General features: G+C 36.2%; 1 long non-coding RNA gene across 2 annotated transcripts; it reads right to left on the bottom strand.

Annotated features, from left to right (window-relative positions):
- Window positions 1-1,053: 1,053 nt before the first annotated feature.
- On the bottom strand, window positions 1,054-24,193 carry LOC122685513. 2 transcript variants are annotated; one of them, XR_006338416.1, is made up of 5 exons: window positions 23,822-24,193; window positions 23,186-23,247; window positions 20,634-20,769; window positions 12,247-13,629; window positions 1,054-1,284 (listed from the first exon to the last, which is right to left on the bottom strand). It is a non-coding gene; the product is annotated as an uncharacterized LOC122685513 (long non-coding RNA). The 2 variants fall into 2 exon arrangements; XR_006338417.1 differs by having other exon boundaries at window positions 23,186-23,244.

The raw sequence follows: 24,193 nt of genomic DNA, 5'->3' as shown, positions 1-24,193 counted from the left end.
TAAGAGATGCATAATAAATGCCGTTGTAAGAAAATGGTTATTTTAAGGATAAATGTCAATTCAAATAGCATAGTCAAATACAGCCTTAGATGACTGGTTACGTCAGAATGCTATCCCCTTCCTCTTTGTTTTATTTTATAAAATTCCTGTGATAGCACTGTTAACTTTCTCTCCCTCAACCAAGAATGCTACTCCTGAAATTATTCTAATTATACAGCTAAATAGTTATACAAAATGCTTCTTTGAAAGTTATAATGAGTAGATTTCTTTTAACCACTTCTAATTTTAGAACTATTTGTTGCTTTTCATTTTCATATATGTGTTTATCTTAATAGTAGAAGTACACTCATGGTTTATACTGGTATTGGGAAGTCTTGAAATAAGAATAGATGGAGAAAAATTAAAATTTCAAATTGTATGTTGCTGGCAAGTGGAAGGATTGCTCAGATGCTAGCATCAGTAGTGAAAAGTGACTAGAATTCCTTAATCAAGTATTTGGCTTCCTACATAGAAGAGAACTTGCCTCAACAGTTGGTAAATTCCTTAAGAGTTAAGTAGAAAAACATGGCAATATCTTATTTTCAGAGCAATTAGATTTGCAAGTTAAGTTTAGAGAGAGAGAGAATACTTAGGAATACTCTGACCTCTGAAATTAAATATAGTTATTTGTAATAGAAGAGATTTAAAGAACTGAGAAAAATTGTATGCATTTAAGAAGAATAATCATAAAGGTACCAATCTTCAACTCTCCCTGACTGGAGTCTGATTCCATAATGAGTTGTGTGCACATACACACACACACACACACTTATCTGTATAAAGTTTCCTTTGGATCACAGCACAGGAAAGAGAATCTGATATCCTTCAAGAACAGACAAGTCTATATTTAAGCAGACAGAGCCTCAGATCAATTAAACAAAAATGAGCTTTGTGAGAGAAAACATTAAGCTGACTCCTTCCTGGATTATTTTTCTAAAAGAAAATTTTAGTTCTAATTGATGTCTTGAAGTTTGTTGCTGCAAATTGAAGTTTATGTCAAATATTTGGCAGGGCTTCAGGAAAAGGTTTCAGTTCACCTTGATTCCCTAATTGAGATGTTCAGGGGGTGTTGTGCTTCCTTTTTACCTAGAAGTGCTGCGGTGACATTGTCTACATGGGCTGTTTCAACTTGAGTTCTCGCTTCTTTTCTTGCTGAGTGCTAAATTGTTTTTCAGTCTATCTGGCAATCTGTTATTTTTTTCTTCCCCCCACAGGGTTCAGTATTTGTCCTTGAAGAGTTGTCAACTGCAAAACGCAAAGAAAATTGTATGTCCAATTAAAGTGAGGCAAAACACAACTGTCAAATCAAGCCCATTAACCCCATGAGCACCGTAATTTTTGGTGTACCTGAGATCTCCCTTCTCAGTTCCTGCAGTTCTAGTCATTCCCAACCCCTTTCCTTTTTGGAAAGACACAGCTTATGGGACAGAGTCCTGTGGTATGCAACATCAATCAAGTTTTGTCACATCTTCATCCAGTTGCAAATAGCATATTTAATTTATTGGACATATTTCCAGAATGAATGATTAAGTGTATTTAGAAGAATAATAGTAACTCCTCATATTTAATATTTTCAATTTTATCCCATTCATTCTTTTCACTTTACCATAAAAACATCATTCCTACTTTTCAGGGTTATACTGGATAGACAACATTGAATAAGGCAGGAAAGTTTATAACCCTTACAAGTTTATAATCTAGTGAGACGAACAAGCAATTAATAGACTATGATTCAATTACAGTTGTCATCAGTGATAAGGAAGAAGAGGGCAGAGTGCTATGAGAACAGCAGATCTGAAATAGCCTTTGGTCCACCTTGAAGGGTGGACGGAAAGGAACTGAGCCACAAAGAGAAGACTTGAGGTCACTGCCTTCCCTGCAGGGGACAGAGTTTGTGTTAAGGATTGAAGGATGATGCTAATATTGAGGAGAAATACATAGGAGGATGAAGAAGAAGATAGCTAACATGTTTTGAGGGCTTCCTGGTTTTCAGTTCTGGCGGTTTATACATTCATGTTACAGAAAACAGTGATGCTAATTGGTTTTAAAACTCACAGCCCTATGAAATGTGGTCCAAAGTAAAAGTCTCCATTTAGGTTCAGATCATCAAGCACCTAGGATTTTGCATGTCTTTTCAACCAACTGTGTGTGGCGATGGCCCTTAGGCTGCCTCCACTCGTGACTGTAAAATGGCAACAGTTTCAGGTATTATAATCCAACATGACAATATTCAGAGGATGACTCTTTCTCTGTCTAATCTCTCTTTTCATGAGAGGGGCCTGGTTTCCAAGATGCCCTCAGCTAACTTTCTCTCATATTTTATTAGGCAGAATTGGGACACAGTCTCCATTCCCAAGTGAATAATTCAGGAGGAGAGAGATAAGAGATATGATGACATTAGAGATGGAAATTAGCAAATCAGGCCTGTAACTACTTCAGATATCCTGAAGGTTTTTCATGCCACTTTAATGCATATATTGAAAACTCTAGATATATGTCTTCTTAAAGGAAACTTACTATTCAAAATACATTTGCAATTTTCAAGTCAGTTTCTCATAATCATTTCACGCCAATTATTATCAACATATCTGCTACTTAAGACAGTAAACAGAAGATGTTAGAAAACTGTGGTAGCTGATGCATTTTCGTTGTCCAAGTTTATTCATGCAAAGCATTTTAAATCTAAAAAAATAGGGGACAGATGCTACTGAAAGTGATACAGTCTATCTTCCTTGTCATTTGCTGTGACAATGAACAATATGTCATGTTGTCTTTACCAATATGAGAAATAAATCACAGAAGAAATGGAAAAAGAGGAGAAAATTTAAAATATCACCAGGAAACTCTGTACTGACTGTACTCAACTACCTTTTTATTATACTGCTAGTATAATTATAAAATAGTTTCTGGCCATTGAGGATTAACATATGGTTGATGTTAGACATGTAATCTTAATTCTTATAACATCATATGTGCAGTGTACTTTTATTCCCATTATCTTGGAGTTCAGAAATTTCTATGAAGTTAAATCAGTGTGAGAGGCTGCCAATACTCACATTTATCCATCCTGCTCTAAAGCCACTGCTCTTATTACAAAAACACTCTGCCTGGCATTGTGTCTTGACCCTAGAAATTTCCTCCAAAGAATCAGAAAATGGATTCAACAATCAATGGACTTTTGAGAACCCCATTAAGAATTTGTACCTATAATTCATTTGTCAATAAAACTTGAAGAAGTTTACATTTCCACCTTTCATGAATATCACCCAAATTAAAGTTGCTTTGCTATGGTTATACTTTCATGGTGATTCACTGCTACAAACTTGCTACTTTTAACTTTCATAAGCTTAGCTCTCTAAAGATTGAACAGGATGTAAAAAGACATTTATTCTATACAAGTGTCCATGCTTTATGTTTGGCCTAAGGAGTATAGCATTTTCTTACAGGAAAGTTACGAGATACTTCTGACCTTGAGTAGAGCATACTTGCCTTCCTATTTTGATATTTTTTCAGTTTTCACATGCTTACTCACCAATGTCCTTTTGCATGAGATAGATATCATTTTATTCTTTCAGGTAGATATAGTAGTATTATTCTAAAAGTAACTTTGAGTGAGTGAAATTCTAATGACAAGGCTTTTTCATAGCTTATTTTCTTTTGGTTTAAGCCATTGCTTTTCCTGTTATGTGCCATAAACTAATTGAAAGTGTGACGGTATATAATAGGTAAAGGTATTTTAAGATACAGGGAAGAGAGAGAGATTAAACAGTTCTCAAGATAGATTATACATAGAGAGAAAATATTGGTTATACTTCCCTGCTCAGGTCTAGAATACTCCATGTACTGAGTTTATATTTCAGAGAAGTCAAGTTTATAGACCCTTACTCTCAATGCCTCACAGCTTGGATGATTTAGGGGGAAAAAAAATAAACAGAAAGAACGAACTAGTTCTATTTGAATTTTACCTGTACAACAATTTTTTTTTTCTTTAAGTAGGCTTCCCTGGTAGCTAAGTCTGTAAAGAATCTGCTTGCAATGTGGGAGACCCAGGTTCAATTGCTGGATTGGGAAGATCCCCTGGAGAAGGAAACGGCAACCCACTCCAGTATTCTTGCCTGGAGAATCCCATGGACAGAGGAGCCTGGCACGCTCCAGTTCACTGCGTCACATAGAGTCAGACATGACTGAGCGACTAATGGATGAATGAATGTCCCATATAGTGGTTGAGACATGAGGAAGGGTCACCTCCTAGTGAGAATGCAATAGAAGCCCTTACCATGAACCCTCCTAAAGGCCAGATCTGTGAACTTTATATCTATACAACTTAGTTTCTGGCATAGAGTGAGGACTCAAATTGTTGATTGTGCTGGAGATGGAAAATATAGGCATGATTAATAGAAGAAAATAAAGCAGGAAAGAGTATGTGCTTGATAAATGTCAGCTGAACTGAATGAAATGTCACAGATTCTAATGCTGGGTCCTGACGACATTATTATTTATGTACATTATCAGGGAGCAGAACCTAACGAAGACACGTGAGGACCCAAAATCTCGGGACTATGCATCAGAAGCTTTCAATGCTGTCAAAGGTCTGACCAATCTCCTATTGTTAGCACAAAAGGACTACAATTACCAAAGACCATTCAAAAAGTAGATTCTTTCTGATGCCTCTTAAAACATTCAGTTTCACTTATTACCTTAGGGCTTTTAAGGTGTTATCATAAAAGCTATCACATGAGAGCCAAAAAATAATTCACCTAAGACTTAACTAGCAGGTACTAACATAAGAAGTTATTATTTTAGTATGAGATTTAACAAAAGCAGAGCTCTTTTTCTTCTTCAGTGTTCTTTGCAAATTTCAGAGAAATATATACTGAGAATACCATTAAATGCTGTGACAATTTTTTTTTCTATGTGGAATTCAGACTCTAGGCTGCATAGTTCATGCATTTGGCTTATGTGATGTGTTTTGATTTGTATCTTTTTAGATGTTGAGCTAGAATCAAACGGACTCATGACGCTCCCTTAGCACCCACGCTCCTGTCACTATCCCCGCTACAACATGTGACATTTCCGTCACATTTCATGTGACTGTACAGTTCATAAGTCCACACAGAAAGTCCCCTAACTATATCCGGAGCTACGGAGACAGCTGCAGGGTATGGCTGACTAAAACTCACACAGTCTTTTCATATCTGTGATGTCTGAACCAATAACCACATGCCATTTGAACTTTGAACCTTGGAAAATTGTCAGAGCTTATAAAATAAACAGATGATTGATGATGTCTTTTTGCAGATAAAGACAAGTAAAGGGCAAAACCAACTATTCTAATCCTAAACTTCTATTGATTTATATAACAACAGGGAAATGTTATATCTAACCTTTCCCCCTTATCACCTAACTTGGGAAATATGAAAAAATATAACAAAAAACAAAATATGATATGAAACATTCTCAGGGGCATGGAGAATGTGCAAGCTCCAGTACACAGCTAACTATCATATATGATACTGTGGGCTTTTTGTTATTCATGACACATAGTAGGATTGCACACTTCATGATTTGTGTTAGTTTCATTATATAACTTGCCTTGAGTACTGAAATGTAAATGGAAATATCACATATCACTTCAGGGCAGAAGCATTAAGAGTATATACTTTGTATATTACTCAGACATAAAGAATGAAATTTTTCCATTTACAGCAATGTGGATGGACTTGGAGGGTGTCATGCTAAGTGAAATAAGTCCGGTGGAGAAAGATAAATACTGAGTGATATCACTTAAAATACAACCAACTAGTAATATAAAGGAAGTAAATTAACTATACTTCAATTAAGAAAGAAAAAGAAGCAGATTTACAGATACAAAGAAAAAACTAGTGATTACCAGTGTGGGGGTGGGGGGAAGCATAGGAGTGGAGAAGTGGGAGGTACAAACTGTTGGGTATAATACCTGTGTTCATCTCATAATATGGTGGGAAAAAATAACAAAAATTAAATAATAACAAGAAGGAACTGGCAAATCTTTGTTACAGTGAAAGACATTAAAATATATTCCAAGATACTTGATAAGCCAAGCGAACAATAAATGAATTAAAAATAAAAGATTTGTGCAACAAAATCATCAGTATTTATTTAAGGCATATGCATAAAATTTTTATTTTTTTTCATTTATGTTTATTAGTTGGAGGCTAATTACTTTTCAATATTGTAGTGGTTTTTGCCATACATTGACATGAATCAGCCATGGATTTACATGTGTTCCCCATCCTGATCCCCCCTCCCAACTCCCTCCCCATTCCATCCCTCTGGGTCTTCCCAGTGCACCAGCCCTGAGCACTTGTCTCATGCATAAAATTTTTAAAGCATATTTTTGAAAAAACAACTTTTCAAGCCCTTAGCATATTATAAAATTTGTCACATGCTCATTAAATATAAAAAGTTCTAACAGGTTTTAGAAAACTAGTATATAAGATACTCCCTATGCTAATGGTAATAAGGTGAGAAAAAATGAAAAGGATAATATAAAAATGTATAAACATATTTAAATGCACCTTAGTCATTCAAGGATCAAGATATAATACAAATTTTAAATAAAACTTGGAATAGAATGTTAATGAAAATATGCCATCTTAAACTTTATGGGAAACAGCTAAAAATTAATTCGAGGGCAATTCATCTATATGAATACTTATATTTGAAAACAATGAATGTTTACTATTGATGAGCCAACTGTCCAACTTAAATGATTTGGAAAAGAATAAGAGAATTCAAAGAAAAATAGAAGGAATAAAAAGATCAGAAATTAACACAATGGAAAACAGAAGTAGCAGTTAGAGAATTAACGAAGTTGTTTCTTTGACAAGACCATTAAAATTTTTTTTTCAAAAATGAAAGACATAACTAAATACAACATATAATATTTATTTAGAGAATTCTACAAAGAATTCTCTGTTAACAAATTTAAAATTTTAAAAAAAGTTTAAAGTCCCCTCAAGTCTTTGGCCTAGAACTAATTTGATTAAGTCTGAGAGGAAATTACCAAAATCTTGGCTAAACTAAACTGAAAATGAATAGAAAACTTTCTAGTGTCCACGCAGGTCTTGTAATAGCTTACATTTATAACAGCCAAGAGGAAGAACCTTATCAACTACAGAGCATTAGGTAGGATTCACAGAAATGTAGCATTGTAGTGCTGGGATAAATTTGTCTTGGATAGAATACTACTTTGGACTCACCATAAATAACTTAAATTCATGGCAGACAAAAAAAAAAAAAACAAAACCAAGAACACTATTTCTAGGGATATGACAAAATGCAGTAATCAAAAAATTCCTAATGTCTGGCACACCTGAAAGCCAATGAAAAATTATTAGACATGCACAGAAGCTGGAAAATGTAACTCATAGCCAGGAAAAAAAAATCAATAGAAACAGATTCTGATGATGGAACTAGCAGATAAGCATGTGAAAAAAGGAATAAAATGTACTGTATGTCGAGGAATGTAGGAAAAACAAGAGCATAATAGGGACAAAATAGAAGATTTTAAAAGAATCAAAGCAATTGTTCTAAGATGTAATTGGGGTCCCAGAAAGAGAAGTGGCAGCTCCAGGAAACAAAGGTTTAATAGCTTCTTAAGATGATAAGAACAATAAATTTACAGGTTTAAAAGCTTAATGAATTCCCAGGCCAACAAACATAAAAATATCCCAAGGCACATCACAATTTACTGCAATCTAGTGTTTAAAAAGTCTATTCAAAAAGCAGACGGGGAGGGTAGGGGGGCGGGGGGGGGGGGAAGGCACATTATTTACAAGGAAAGGAATTTATAAATTTACACCAGAATTCTCATCAGAAAATGTGCAAAACAGGATATGGAGCAATATTGTTAAAATGCTGAAAAAAATAAACTGTCAATTTAGAAATGTTGCCCTTTAAAATAATAATAAATAAGAACAGACTTTCTCAGAACACAAATCTTATAAGAATTCATTTGCAACATATTACACTATAGGAAATGCTAAAGAATTTCTCCTAGCAGAAGAATTACAGCAGTTAGAAATTTGGATATAAACAAAGTATGTGGGCAAAATACAAAAAAGAAGGAGAAAAAAATATTGTAATTCCTTTAAAAGACAACTGTTTTATGTAAAAATAAAATTTATAGCAACACATAAAGGGTGAAGTAGACAATGAAAAAATACTGTCATTAAATTTATATTTCATATGAACTGACTTAATATTATGACAAGGTAAACTGTCAAGAAATAAAGGTACATATTGTAAATTCCAAAGTAACCATTAATAAGATTATAAACAAAATACAGAAAATGTCAATAGTGCAGAGAAATGAAATCATTTATTAAATCAAATTTAATCCAACAAAAAGCAAGAAGAGATTTTAAATGAAAAAAAAATCCTGAGAAAATAAGATTAATGAATACATTACATTTAAAACATTTAAACACCTCAATTAAAAGGCAGAATTATTAACTGCTTGATTAAAAAAAAAGACCCAGTTCTATACTATCCACAAGAAGACTGCTAAAATACAAAGATACAGATACAGTTAAAGTAAGTAGAACAAAGTTTTCCATACAAATATCAAAAGCAAGCTAGAATGGTTGTATTAATATAAAATGATGCAGATGCAAAAATGGTACCAGATACTTTACAATGATAGAGTCATCAAGAAGATATAACATTTCTAATAAATGTATTTTATATATACTAATATATATATTAATATATACTACTGACAATGCATTTGAAAATACAGAAAACAAAGTGAGTAGAAATGAAAGGAAAAATATATAACACCACATACATCTCTCAGTAAATAAGAGAACATTTAAGACAAACAGGAGACTTGACCAATGCTCTGAACAACTTGATCTAATTAATATTAGAACACCTCAACCAACAATCGCAAAAAATGCATTCAATAAAACATGTAGCATTCATCAAGATAGATTATATTCTATGCCATAAAACAAGTATTGATAAAACTTAAAGTATTCAAATCATGCACATATATAATTATTGGAATTAAATTCAAAAGTAGTAATAAAATGATCTCTAAAGAAAAATCCCAAAATATTTGGAAGTTAACATACTTATAAATGTGAAAGTGCTGCACTCAATAAGCCAAGAAATTTGGAAAACGCAGCAGTGGCCACAGGACTGGAAAAGGTCAGTTTTCATTCCAATCCCAAAGAAAGGCAATGCTAAAGAATGCTCAACTACCGCACAATTGCACTCATCTCACACGCTAGTAAAGTGATGCTCAGAATTCGCCAAACCAGGCTTCAGCAATACATGAACTGGGAACTTCTAGATGTTCAAGCTGGTTTTAGAAAAGGCAGAGGAACCAGAGACCAAATTGCCAACATCCGCTGGATCATTGAAAAAGCAAGAGAGTTCCAGAAAAACATCTATTTATGCTTTATTGACTATGCCAAAGCCTTTGACTGTGGATCACAATAAACTGTGGAAAATTCTGAAAGAGATGGGATTACCTGACCACCTGACCTTCCTCCTGAGAAATCTGTATGCAGGTCAGGAAGCAACAGTTAGAACTGGACATGGAACAACAGACTGGTTCCAAATAGAGAAAGGAGTACGTCAGGGCTATATATTGTCACCCTGCTTATTTAACTTATATGCAGAGTACATCATGAGAAACGCTGGGTGGGAGAAGCACAAGCTGGAGTCAAGATTGCCGGGAGAAATATCAGTAAACTCAGATATGCAGACAACACCACCCTTATGGCAGAGAGTGAAGAGGAACTAAAAAGCCTCTTGATGAAAGTGAAAGAGGAGAGTGAAAAAGTTGGCTTAAAGCTCAACATTCAGAAAACTAAGACCATGGCATCTGGTCCCATCACCTCATGGGAAATAGATGGGGAAACAGTGGGAACAGTGTCAGACTTTATTTTTTGAGGCTCCAAAATCACTGCAGATGGTGATTGAAGCCATGAAATTAAAAAATGCTTATTCCTTGGAAGGAAAGTTATGACCAACCTAGACAGCATATTAAAAAGCAGACATTACTTTACTAACAAAGGTCCATCTGGTCAAGGCTATGGTTTTTCCAGTGGTCATGTATGGATGTGAGAATTGGACTCTGAAGAAAGCTGAGGGCTGAAGAATTGATGCTTTTGAACTGTGGTGTTGGAGAAGACCCATGAGAGTCCCTTGGACTCGAAGGAGATCCAACCAGTCCATCCTGAAGGAGATCAGTCCTGGGTGTTCATTGGAAGGACAGATGCTGAAGCTGAAATTCCAATACTTTGGCCACCTGATGCGAAGAGCTGACTCATTGGAAAAGACCCTGATGCTGGGAGGGATTGGGGGCAGGAGGAGAAGGGGACGACAGAGGATGAGATGGTTGGATGGCATCACCGACTTGATGGACATGGGTTTGGGTGGACTCCGGAAGTTGGTTTTGGACAGGGAGGCTTGGCGTGCTGCGGTTCATGGGGTCGCAAAAAGTTGGACACGACTGAGTGGCTAAACTGAACTGATACTTATAAATAGCCCATGACTCAAATAAAAAACCTTACAGAAAATTATAAAAAAAGTTTTAAGTAAATTAAAATCAAAACTCGACATATTAATAACATTGCAGAACACACTTAAGGCATTTTTACTGCTTATACTAGAAAATATTAAGCCAATAATGTAAGTTTCTACCTTAATAAGTATAATAAAAGGACCCAAAATAAACAGGAAATAATGAAGTTTAGATTGGACAATGATATGGAAAACAAAATCACAAAGGAAGTCACAGAAACAACTAATTCTTTAAAGAGTTAAAAAAAAATTGATAAGCTTCTATCCAGACTAATCAGAGGGGAAAAAAAATCACACATTTGCCCTTGTGAACCACTCTCTGCTAATATATTTTACTCTTTTGCTGAAAGTTTTACATTTGTTTTAGGTTCAAAGCATTTGATAACAAAAACCATTTGTTACACACACACACACACAAAGTTTCAATTTTTTAAATAGAAAGTCATTGAACTTAATTTCAAAATACAGTCTTTAGAAGGAAAGAAAGAGCGTTTTTAGATCACCAAGTTGGGCCGAAACCTACAACCAGAGTTGAGCAATCGTTGGGAAGTTTCTGATAATAGCAATCTGAAGTCCCAACTGGGAGGAGGGCCCAGGCAATGATTTCACCCTGAGGGTGAGACTTAAACTGTAGTTTGGGGGAGTCTCAGTTATAATATGAGGCCCTAAACTGATTCTATCAGTTTGAGTGTAAATGGGCAGCTCTGGTTTTCATCAACAACATTGTTCGTTTTACCTTCGGTATCATAAGATTTTCCATACAAATGCAGGGAGTAGCCAGATTCTCAAAGCTCAAGAAATTCCGCGACTAACTCCCTTCTTTTATCTTAAGCGCCACCGGGTTTAGGAGCAGACTTTCCTGGTGGCTCAGACGTTAAGGAGTCTGTGTGCAATGCGGGAGACCCTGGTTCAATCCCTGGGTTGGGAAGAACCCCTGGAGATGGAAGTGGCAACCCACTCCAATATTCTTGCCTGGAAAATCCAATGGATGGAGGAGCCTGGCGGGCTACAATCCATGCGGTCGCAAAGTGTTGGACACGACTGAGCAGCTTCACATATAGTGCAGGCAAGGTCATGAACAAGTTCATCAGAGGCCTAAATTGTCTGTGATGCTTGAACAAAACTACTTCTCTCTTAAGTTTCCTAACATTTACAACTTAGGTGAAATAGGCCAATTGGTTGAAAGAAATAACCAAAGTTCATTTAAGAAGAAATAGATAACCCAAATAGTCCTATATTCATTCTAGCATTTCAATTTTTAGGTTAAAATTTTCCAACAAAACAAACAATTCCAGGCCCACACAGTTTCACTGGTGAATTCTACTGAACATTTAGGCAAAACAGTTTAAAACCAATGCCAAATTTATACATACATTTAAGAAATATAAGATGGGGGACCCCAGCAATTCATTTGATGAAGCCAATCTTTGTCTAATAGCATTACAAAGCACAAGAGAAAACTGTAAACTAATACCTCTCGTGAACACCGTCTCAAAGATTTTTAACGAAACATTAGCAAATTAAACACTGATATGTAAAACAGATAATAGCTGAACAGACTGAAAACCAACAACTTACTTAGGATTCATTAGAAATAGGAAAACGCAGCTCATAGGAGCTGAGGCTTACCAGTGGAGATGGCCTCAGGAACCAGTTCTGGGGCAGGAAAGCTTGAACTGTAATTAGTGACTTGCTTGAGGTTTGGTCTGGACAACTCTGAGATGTAAAAACTTCAGGGAGACCCAAGCACAAGGGTCCCCACAGTTTTGCAAGATTTACCTACAGGAGCTCTCAGTAAATATAAGAGAAGAATCCTCTCAAGCTTCAGCAAGGAGCGGGGAAAGAAGCCCTTTTGAATTGCAAGAGCTCTCCTTTCTTAGCAAGGTCAGCCCTCAGGAGCAGCTAATTAAGCAGTGATTAACCCACAAAGGTATTACTAGAGCCTAACTGAGCTACTGGGATATTACCAGAATTTAACTAACTTATTGATGCTGATCTTTTACCATCGGTACACTTAGAGAGGCTTATTTAGTTCATGATGAGCTCAACTGCTCATGATCAAAGAATTCACAGGTGTTCTGACTTGGCTGCTAGCTCGCTGGGAAACGGCGGGTAAGAAACACTACGAAAAAAATACGATCCAACACAATAGTGCAAAGCAGTTACCCTTCAGTTAAAAATAAATAAAAATACAGCCCAGCTAGAGAGTGGATTTGGATGTAGATGAGAGACAGCCTGTGGGACAGTATTCTCAGCAGAAAAAAAGACTTTAAGAAAAGTCACACTGTGGGGAAAAGTAACAAAAACAGCCTACTTATAGGGTTACTATAACCCTATAGGGTACAGGATGAGATTCAGTTGATGAGAATGATATTAAGTTACTAGAACCAATGCGAAACCCTGCATATTGATCAACTTGCTTCCTGGGGATATATAATAGAATAAGGATGCCATGTGTGTGTGTTTTAATAGAGATGAGTTCTTTCAAATCAGCAGAGAGTGCTAGCCTGTCCTTAAAGGACTCTTAAACCATGGGATTGTTTTTGAAAAATCCATTTGTGCAGGGATTGTCTTTCATCTACAAAATAAAATGCTTAGCCAAACATTAAAAATAATATTCCCTAAATACAAAAAAGAACAAAGCTTGTCTCAGGGAGCATGGCAATTACTGTGGTTGTGGCTTTGAAGATAGCTCCAGTATTTTTCAACATTTCTCCCATTATGTTTGTGGTGGTGGTGGTTTAGTTGTTAAGTTGTGTCTGACTCTTGAGACCCTCTGTACTATAGCCCCCCAGGTTCCTCTGTTCATGGGATTTCCCAGACAAGAGTACTGGAGTGGGTTTCCATTCCCTTCTCTAGATTGTCTGAATCTCTCCCTTTATTCCAGATTACATCACTGCTTGGCCAAGGGAATATGGTGGAAATGATGCTGTGCCAGTTTCTATATCCAATCCTTATGAAACTGATGGCTTCCATTTCATCTTTTGGATATTTGCTCTTAAAAATCAGCCCCTAAAAAAAAAAAAAAAAATTGTAAAATCAGCCCCTAAGCAGTGAAGAAGCCCATGCTGGCTGTCCCATGGAGAGGCTCAAGAACAAGCATCAAATTGCCAGTCAGGAGATTAAATCATTTTGTAAGTAGGTCCTCCAGCCAAGGTGAACAGCTCCAGCTGACAGCGTGTTGAGTAGAGATTAGCTGACAAAATTACACATTGGTAAGCAAAATAAATGAGTATTTTTTTTGCAGCAGCCCTGGAATTTTGAGATAGGTATTGCACAGCTGTGGATAACTGGATGACTGGAACAGCTATATACTTAGCAGCCCTGGAGTTCTGTACAGACCTCATAGACCTGTGGGAATTTTCCCTTTATGCTAGGAGTTCTAACCAGAACAGATACAGTAACATCTTTCTTTCTTTAGTTACTACCAAATCTTTGTTAAAATAAGCAGCCTGCTATTATCCCATTCAGAAAACAATTTGAGGAAGGATTTTACTGTACAAATGAAAAACCAAAGACAAGATTTTAATTTGTTCCAAATTACACAGTTATTAGCAGAACCAAACCTGGTTGATTGGACATGATTCTTTATATAGTTGCCTCTCAACTCTCCTATGTAAACATGTCTTCCTTAGAATCCCAAAGGATCTCATGAAGAATCTTTGGGCCATCTTTGAATTGCCAGGAGTTGTATTTATCACCAAAGTTTTATTTTGAGATTTCCAAAGTTTTATCAGTTTCTCAGAAGGAACCCTTCAGACTTTGTTAGCATTATTTATGCTCAGTTATCATAGAAAATTTTGTATTTATTGAGTTAAAAACAGCAGTTGTAAATTTATGGAAGAATAAACTGAAGTTATATCTGCATCTTAATAAAAATATGGCACACTCTACAGACTGCTATCCAGACATCTGAGACATGATAATTCCCCATTACTTCATTGAAACTTTATTAACAAAGATCCTACTAGGTGCCAGGCATGTAAAAAAGGAATGAGGTGTGGTCCCAAGCTGAATTTTCAGATTTGGAATTTTCTCTTCTCGTGCTTTCCTATCTAAGGGCTTTGGTTGGTAAACACAATCTGAAGAATGGAACACCTGCCTTGCTAATCGTTTGGTTTTCACCTTCTCCCTGGATTCGAAGCAAAGTATTGAAATGCCCTTTTTGCGTCTTTGTCTTTAAAACTTGACTAGTTCTCTGTTTCCTAGCTTAGTTCCCTCTCGGGTGACGGCAGTTTTGACAAAGCTCCCAGTTGTACTTATTCCCTGAGCTACCAAAAAATATATATATCTTTCAATTTCACATAAGAGTTCTTTGTAATCCTCTTTGCTCTCAGATCAGAAAAACTAGAATGAAAGCTTAAAAGGACATTTCCCAATTGAGAGAATTTCTATTTACACTTTCTTCCCTAGGTTTGATATTTTACAACAAACAAAAAGAAGTAAATCTCTACTTTACCAGTTTTGAAAGAGAAATGAAAACACACATCTTTCTTGTCAGGGTATTATGTCAAGTAGCTGTATGTTCATTTTTTGGGGTCCACTTTTTAGCAAAGGTTAGCGCACTGCAACTGAATAATCCTCACCAAAGAGTGCTTAAGAAGCTGTTTGTGAAAAAGATATGTAGGCATTCTCACAGGACACAGGATACTTGGGCATTTTATAAGCTTTTAATTTTATTTGCTTCATGACAGTCAATAAAAATGTTAAAAGCCCATATTGGCTTCATTTGATCATTTATTACATAAGTTCCACTAGGAAATTAGTGTCACATAATGTAAAATGTGGTTTCTAGAGAAATCGGCAAGTTCTTTACCCAAACACAAGACCCTTCCTTGGAACCAGAGACTTTCCCTGGATGGAACGGTGAATGCATCCACTTTGGACTGACCAGGACAAAAGCAAGCTTCTTTACATTATATCAGGTGCAGCCAGCTATAGGACGTAGGGCTGACCATAGCATTTATTGTCTCAACCCGTCTATCTCTGAGGGTGAAAGGAAAGGCTTTTCACAAACATACAATAATAGACATAAACAAGGCAACTGGGTTATTCTTACGAAACTGGGACTTGTGGTCTTCCACCATAGATCATGGCATGGGATTAGGGCTTACTTTTTTCCTGAACTTTTCTTTAAATTCTATCTAGGCAAGGAGAGAGTTTTTTTGTCAATGCAGAGCTGTAAGATTGTGGATTTGAAGTTGTCTTAGACTTTGTCACTCACCATGTGTGGAATTTGGGCTTCCCTGGTGGCTCAGTTGGTAAGGAATCTGCCTGCAATGCAGGAGACCCAGGTTTGATCCCTGGGTAAGGACGATCCCCTGCAGAAGGAAATGGCAGCCCAGTCCAGTCCTCCCTTGCCTGGAGAATTCCATGAACAGAGGAGTCGGGCAGGCTACAGTCCATGGGATCTCAAAGAGGTGGATATGACAGTGTGACTTTCACTTTCATGTGTGGAATTTAATCTCAGCAATTAAGATATAATACAAATAAAAGGGAATATGAACAATAAGAAGAAAGAATCCTGATTTTACTTTGGTTTCTGATTCTTATTGCCCAGGTCCATTTTGCTGTCACTGGCTGCTTACACAACCAGTGTAAATAGTGCGGATAAATCCTTTTTATGCTTATTCATTCATGTTCGGCTTATTCCTTGCAAGTAGAAGTATCCTAATGCACGTGCATGGATTTTAAGGTATTCATTAATATAGGAATTTTCTCTGGGACAAGAAAGGCATAATATTTTAGTGTGGGGACACAAATGCTCTCACTCCTTTTTTTGCTTACTTGGCAATTTTGAAATTCAATCTCCCTTGACTTGCCTTTTTGGATAACATGAGTATGGTTCTTCTTTACAGGAAGGTTCACGTGCCAGGCAAAAAGAAGTTATAGGCCTGTCTATATATTAAAGAATAATCTCCATAGTTTCATGTTAGCCAACTTAGTTCATCCAGAAAAGTAATTAGCTTTTGTCGCAAACACCTTTTAGTAATAACAGAGTTCTATCTGCCTAGAGTAATTTTATGCATATTTATCAATAACAAATCAACACTTCCTGCTTATAAAAAGTCCTGAATTTCCCTGTTTTCTGTTTGTTCCAAGCCCGTCTGTTCAGCTTTCCCTTTAGTCTAGTGTGTTCCCTCATATCCTTTGAGTAAATTTCTTTTACATCAGACAAAGGAAATCATGATTTGCTATTCACAACCAAATCACAAAAGCAGAACACAACACTTTATACAGGAAATAGAATCAGAAAGTAAGTTGCCAGCCAAAAACACTCAGAAAAGTGTAGGATACTAGAAATGTTATCTTGTCAACTGCCTCATACTATACAATGGTAACCTAAATGCCCATAGCATGCTGTGGTGAAATGCCTAATTCAATTATTGCATAATGTAACTAGAACTACAGTCCTACTGAGAGCAGGACTCTGGGATCCTGAGTGCACTAGGATAGGAATTGAAGGGAAGAGGAATTATAGAACTGAAGGGATTGCTTTTGAGGTCTTAGATAATTTAAAGAACGCCAAGATTCAACTTCTATCTTCTTGTCTTGAGGCAAAGAATGAAGCTAAGAGAGTTCTCTTACTGGAAAAGAATTTCTTATTTCTTTATCTGCTGGGCCAAGTGAGTAAAAACCAAAGTCCAGAATTCCTTTCTGTAAGTTTCTTGTACATTCAGCTGAATTCATGGTCTTGGCATTTAGTCTTATGTAAAACTTGAGCATTAGCTAACAGATGAGGGGAAAAATAGGGATGGTTGAGCAAGTCAAAAGACATAAAAGAACTCTAAACTCCCTAGTGCTTCCCTAGCTAATCATGCCAACAAAGCAATATGCTCTCTCTTATCTTCAGGACTTATTGGCTGTTTCTCCCTTGTTTACAGATGTCATTATGCTATGCCCCTACCTGAAAGATCTCACTGCAGGAGAAAACCAGTAAGGCCTGTCTTGCCTCCCTCTTCATTACCATTAAATTGTATCACTGAACTAGCAGATAGCATCATATAAAATCTTTTTGAAAGACTTTCTGAAATTTTTTATATTCAGAACTAACTGTAGGACTGGATGGCAAATTATTGCTTAAATTGACTTTTCCAGTGCTGTATTGTTGATAGGGCTCCACTTACCAGTGAGTCTGACTGCAGTAAACAGCCTTCTGCTGCTAAAGGCCCCTAATGATTTCCTGGGTTGAATAAAAGCAAACCTCAGCTCAGCAGAGGGCAAGAATGTGGGAGTGCCAGAAATCATCTGGTGAAATGCAGAGGAAGAATTCCACAATACCAAGAGTTTAAAATGCTGGACAAAATGTGCTATGTGTGAGCCATTATTCCAATCCCTGCATGTGTTTCACGGCAGAATCCAGAAAAGAACTGTATTTGTTTCCTAGGGCTGTCATAATAAAGTACCACAAACTAAGCAGCTGAAACAACAGAAATTTTTGTCTCACAGTTCTGGAGGCTAAAAGTCTGAGATCAAAGTGTCAGAAGAGGGTTGGTTCCTTCTGAGCTCCGTGGGGAAGAAGCTGTTCTATGTCTCTCCTAGCTTCTGATTTTTGCTGGCAGTCTTTGACACTGCTTGGCTTGTAGTCATCTTCATCATCACTTGGTGATATGCCAGCAGACCTGCCATCTTTGTATTTAAATTTTTCATAAGAACAACAATCTCATTGGATTAGGGGCCACCCAAATGACCACTTAACTTAATCATCTGCAAACATCTTTTGTCCAACTGAGGTCACATTCATAGGTAGTGGGGATTAGGACTTCAGCAACTTTTGGGAGAAGTGATTCCATTCATAAAAACAATCAAAGAACTGAAAGATATCTTGGCAAGTGAAGCAGCTGTACAGTTTTTCACCACATTACTGGCTAATAATCTGTGTGCCTGGTTATTTATGTCACAGAGTTAAATTATGCAAGGATGAAAAAGACCATTCAAAGCATATTTTTGGTGAAATGCTCTTCCAACAATCAGGTCTTCAGGAGTTTTATGTATTAAAATGCAAATTGATACATACTGATTTTTTTCCTTCAAATTAGAAATTAATTGATAACACAGGATACGGGAGAGGAAAAGAGTTTTTATAGGAAAATATACAGTGGAGAGAGGTGAATATCAGAAATGGAATAGTGACTGGGACACAGGTATCAAAGATGCTTTAAAAAGAGGGCTACTGATAGTGAAGAGTAGGTGGTAGTGTTCACAACATAAAGCTGTCTAGCATACTGAAAAAGAGATTCATATTGAAATTAATACAGCTTAAAAAACTAATGGGAGATTATTACATATTTTTCCACTACTACTCCATTAACATATGTGATTTATTCTATACAGGCATTGTACTTTGCAGATATTACATCTTTTACAAATCAAAAATTTGTGACAACCCTGCTTTAAGCAAATCTATTGGCATCGTTCTTCTAATAGCGTTTGTTCACTTCACGTCTCTGTGTTACATTTGGGTAATGCACACACTATTTCAAACTTTTCCATGATTGTTATATCTGTCACGATAGTCTGTAATCAGTTACCTTTTATGCTACTGTTAATACGATAATTCACCAAAGGCTCAGATGATAATTAGCATTTTTAGCAATACACTTTTAACTAAACTGTGTGCGTGGTTTTTAGATATGCTACTGGCACATTTAATATTCTACAGTAGAGTATAAGTAACTTTTATATGAACTGAGAAACCAAAAATTTAGTGGTACTATCTGCTGGAGGAGGGATGTCAACGCACTCCAGCATTCTTGCCTGGAGAATCCCATGGACAAAGGAGTCTAATGGGCTGCAGTCCATAGGGTCACAAAGAGTCAGACAGGACTGAAGTGACTTAGCATACACACGTGCTCCATTGCAATATTTGCTTTATTGCAGTGGTCTGGAATTGAACCCATAATGTCTCTGAGATATTCCTGTATTTACATAGTAGACAATCAGGCAGTATTACTTGAATGAATACATTAATTAATCAATCAATTGCTTGAGTAGAACATATAATAGTTTTGCTGCTTGGGATAGTAAATAGAATGCATGAATAAGTAAAGGAGTATATTTAAAGAACTCTGAGTGGCTAGGATACTAGTAAACAGCAATCTTTACATGTTACTGTTGATGGGATAGAGGAAAACTCAGTTAAGACTGTGGGAGTCCTGATGATCATCAATATTATCCAGATAAGGGGATTTCTCAGTTTTATAAATGCAAACAAAATCGATCATAAAATAAACATTTTACAATAGAGAAAAGTACTTGAACTTTATCACACTAATGAAAGGTTATTTATAAAAACACTAACATCTCTTAGTAGCTTAATGTTTGGTACAATCACACCATTAATCAAGTGAAGCAGAATACCATAAAGAGCAAGATATGAAGCAGATGTGTGATGTCTACCATAAAATCCCAGAACAAAAATATTTAAGTGGAATGTTATAGTCCATCCTCTGTATTTCAACATTATAATGCCAATCAGTTCAGGCAAGGAAACAAATCCAAATAAAATAAGTCAAAGTTAATCTTATTAATAATCAATTCAACATTAGTGCAACTTCTAAGAATGACCAGTTTGATAGTTATGGTCATTTCCTATTATATTTTTATACATGTCCTGTATGAGTTATAGTTGTATACCAACAAAAGGCAGGTAATATTCTTAGTCATCAGAACTTCTTTATTGATTCCAGTCCTCAATGACATTATGAAATCCACTCTTCAGATTGCTTCCTGGGCATATCTAGTGAATTTGCTTTTCTCTGTGTGTGTCTATAAAATTGACTCTATAACAATATTACCAAGATAGTGACTTTGCTTGAGGTACTACGTTCCGCAGGCAGGATTAATGATGTGCCTACTCCACTGCAGTTTAAACCTCAACTAATGAACATTGAAGAACAGGCAGTGCAGGACTTCACCAAGTTGCAAAACTTAATATTAATGCCTGTTCCCGAATTGTCACATCTATCACCACATGAACGGAATGAATAACCTAAGAGAAAAGAAGCTTTACTTACCAGTTAGGTCAGCTGAGTCATGCCCAATAGGAGAGAGAAAAGGCACCAGAGCGTCTTCATATGAGCAAAGCAGTGTCCAAGTCCTCCTCCTGAGAGGCTGAAGCAGGTATGCTTGAAATAATCCCCTCTAGTTGCTCTGTTAAGAGACACAATAAGGTTCGTTAGATTTAGTTTACCTTCAGTTTAAATGTTTTCATTTTATTTTCATCAAAATTCTGAAATATATAGAAATTATGAAAGTACTACATAGTTTCTTCATGAAGGGCACGTTTGGATTATTTTCTTCTGTTTTTAAAGAAAAACAAACATGACATACCTTTTTTAAAAAATAAATAAGCAGAAAATAGCTTGAGACACTAGTGAGCTCATTTTTCTCTACCAGCAAATAGACACAGTTTTAGGAAAAGACAAAAAAGCAAAGCGCTGTGAGGCAGTGAAGGACAGGAAAGCCTGTGTGCTGCAGCCCATCGGGTCACCAAGAGCCGGTCAAGATTTAGTGAGGGAGCAACGATAAACACTCCATCAGTGTCGATGGAACGCATCCTATTCCTTTCTTCCTTCACAGAGAATGCGGTTAATCACACATAAAAAAGGACTAGACTGTATACACATAGAGAGTGTTTTACGTACTGCTTTCGGGATAAGGGTTAGAGTTGTCTAGGACTTGAATAAGGGCTTCCCCAGTGACTCAGCGGTAAAGAGTCCAGTGGCAACGCGGGAGCCACAGGAGTCGTGGGTTCAATCCCTGGACTGGGAAGAGGCCCTCAGAGCATGGCCACCCACTCCAGGATTCTTGCCTAGAGAATCCCATGGATAGAGGAGCGTGGCGGGCGACAGTCCACAGGGTTGCAAAGAGGGACATGGCTGAGGCAACTTAGCATAGATGCATGTAGTACTTTAATAAACCCACACATACCTCAAGGTTTTTTCCCAATAGTACCTAGAAATCATGTATGTGGTATTCATTCAGCAGAAAAGGGCTGACTCACTGGAAAAGCCCCCGATGGTGGGAAATATTGAAGGCAGGAGGAGAAGGGGATGACAGAGGATGAGATAGTTGGATGGCATCACTAACTCAACAGACATGAGTTTGAGCAAGCTCCGGGAGATAGTGAAGGACAGGGAGGCCTGGTGTGCTGCAGTCCATGGGGTCACAAAGAGTCGGACATGACTGGATGATTGAACAACAACAAATTAAATTAAACCCATCATAAAGAAAGCTTCAGAAAAATGTCAGTAGTGATATTTTATTTCTCTTCTAACTATACCCTTTCATATGTGGGATAAAATTCATTGTGTATGGCAGTAGCTATAAATAAATGGTTCTGTTGATTATTCTGAGAATTTCTGATGCTTAATATATGCATCAAGGAGATTAATATATTTGAAATAATGGAGTAAAGTAAAAATAATCCATAATTTGGGAGGCTCAATTATTTTGTGGCATATTTTTATGTGGATTTATGCATGTAATGGAAAAGAAACCAAGTAAAGACAATCAGTAATATTATCACATATATTTTATATAAGAAATTGATAAAGTTAAAACAGTTTAAACATAGTAAATTACCAGAAAAAATAATCTTTGAAAGGCCAAGAAAGCAAAAAATAAATAATATAGAAGAGAATAAAATTGCTTAAAAATGCACTGAACTTTATGTATTATTAAGTGATTATATTCATGGGACAAACTAGTCACTATAGTAGGAAACATATACCTTCATCTCTCCAAGGAATAATTCTACACTACTTTTCTTAAATTTAGAATCCAGTATGACTAAAGTGGATATTAATATTCTAGTTAAAGTAAACACTTCAACATGCATATGACATATGTACGTATATATATATATATATATGATATTATGTCTATATATTTATATACAATTGCTAAATAATAAAAGTTTTTAACAATAAGGCTAATGCAATTTGATCTATAACTAAAGCCACACTTACAGAAAGCTTTTCATTATTACATACAGAAGTGTTAAAACAAACTAAATTCATATACAACTTGAGAACTTAGAGAATGCAAAAAAATAATAATAACTGTATAAATTACTTTGAAACATAAAAATGGAAAAAAATATTAGAAAAAAATCTAGAAAGGTATATTAGTAAAGCAGCTTCTAGTCACAGGTAAACTCTAACTCAGTTGACATCACTGTTGATAAAGTGTATTATCTCACAAGATGGGAAGTTCAGAATAGGGCTGCTCCACATACCACACTGTAAGGGGTGGGTGATGCTCCTCACTCTACCCTTCTCTGTCCATGATTTCATCAAAGGCCAGCTCTACAACATCGTTACAGTGTTCCTAGGGGTCTCTTTCAGAGGTGAATGAGGATGCTTAAATGTGTATTCTTTGTATCTCTTTTGAAGAACAGGAAAATTAATCCCAGGAACTTCCCAGTATAGTTCACTTCATATCTTTTGGCCATAGTTATATCCCCTGCTTTCTCCCAAGTCAAGTAATGGAAAGATGATTGGAACAAAGAGCGGCTTAGATCAGTCGTGACTCAAGTCTCTGGACTAGTTCAGAAGTGACTCACCTAAAACCCACAGCCCTTCTGGGGAGGCTGAAGCTTTAAACCACACACTGCAAACAAATCTGCTAAAAAAAAAAGCAAATTGATGTCTATAGCTAAATTTTACTTATTTGAAAAAATCTGGATACATAATTTTTAAAATCATGTTTCAAGTCTGGCCAGCTAAAATACTCAAATCCATATTATATCAAATGCAGTATATAGTATAGAAAAGGGTAAAACATTAGAATTGCACATAACTTGAATAAAGTGAATGAAATGGACAATTTTCTTAAAATACTAATGCTAACTAACACAGGGAGAAGAAAAATATTTAAACCAAGAAAAAAACTGTTCTAAAGTATTTCTAAAACTACCCTTGACTATGGCAGGTAAATGCTTAATCTTCAAAATTAAGGAAAAGATTGAGAGGATCCTGATTACTTTTCAAAATTAGCATATCTTATATCAAAAACATTAGATAGATTTTAAAAAGTGGAAAATTGCAGACCGATCTCACTTATGACTATGGATAAACCTAATCTATGAAGATTAGGTTTAGGTGAAGCAGGAGAAAATGCAAAATTATAGTCACTTAAGGTAGAAGTTGATTTCTCATATAAATGAAGTTCAAATGTAGGCAGGTGGGGGTTGGTATACCAGCTACAGAAACATCAGAGACCCAGGTTTCTGGCATCTTTCTCTTTTAGTCTCTTCATAGGAGGCTTTCTTTTTAGATCATGGTCTAGAAGGGCTGCTGGAGCTCCAACATAGAAATTTGTGCCTAAAAAAAAGGGAGAAAGGAGAAAGAACAAAAGGGTACATATCCTGGCTACATTAGATCCTTTTAGGAATACTTCCTAGAAGTGAAGTTGCACTTCTGCTTGTAATACATCATCTGAACTCTAGCCACATAGAAATCCAAGAAAGTCTGAGCAGTGTAATCATATAGTTGAGAACACTGACATTCAAAGAAACCAAGTCACTATAACAAAGAAAGCATGGGAGTTTCTGCTGTATATGCAAAAACCC

Source organism: Cervus elaphus, chromosome 28 (genome assembly GCF_910594005.1).
Source record: "Cervus elaphus chromosome 28, mCerEla1.1, whole genome shotgun sequence".
In the NCBI taxonomy this organism is placed as follows: Eukaryota; Metazoa; Chordata; class Mammalia; order Artiodactyla; family Cervidae; genus Cervus; species Cervus elaphus.
Note: the sequence above shows the minus strand (reverse complement) of the source record. Positions and strands in the feature narration are given on the sequence as shown.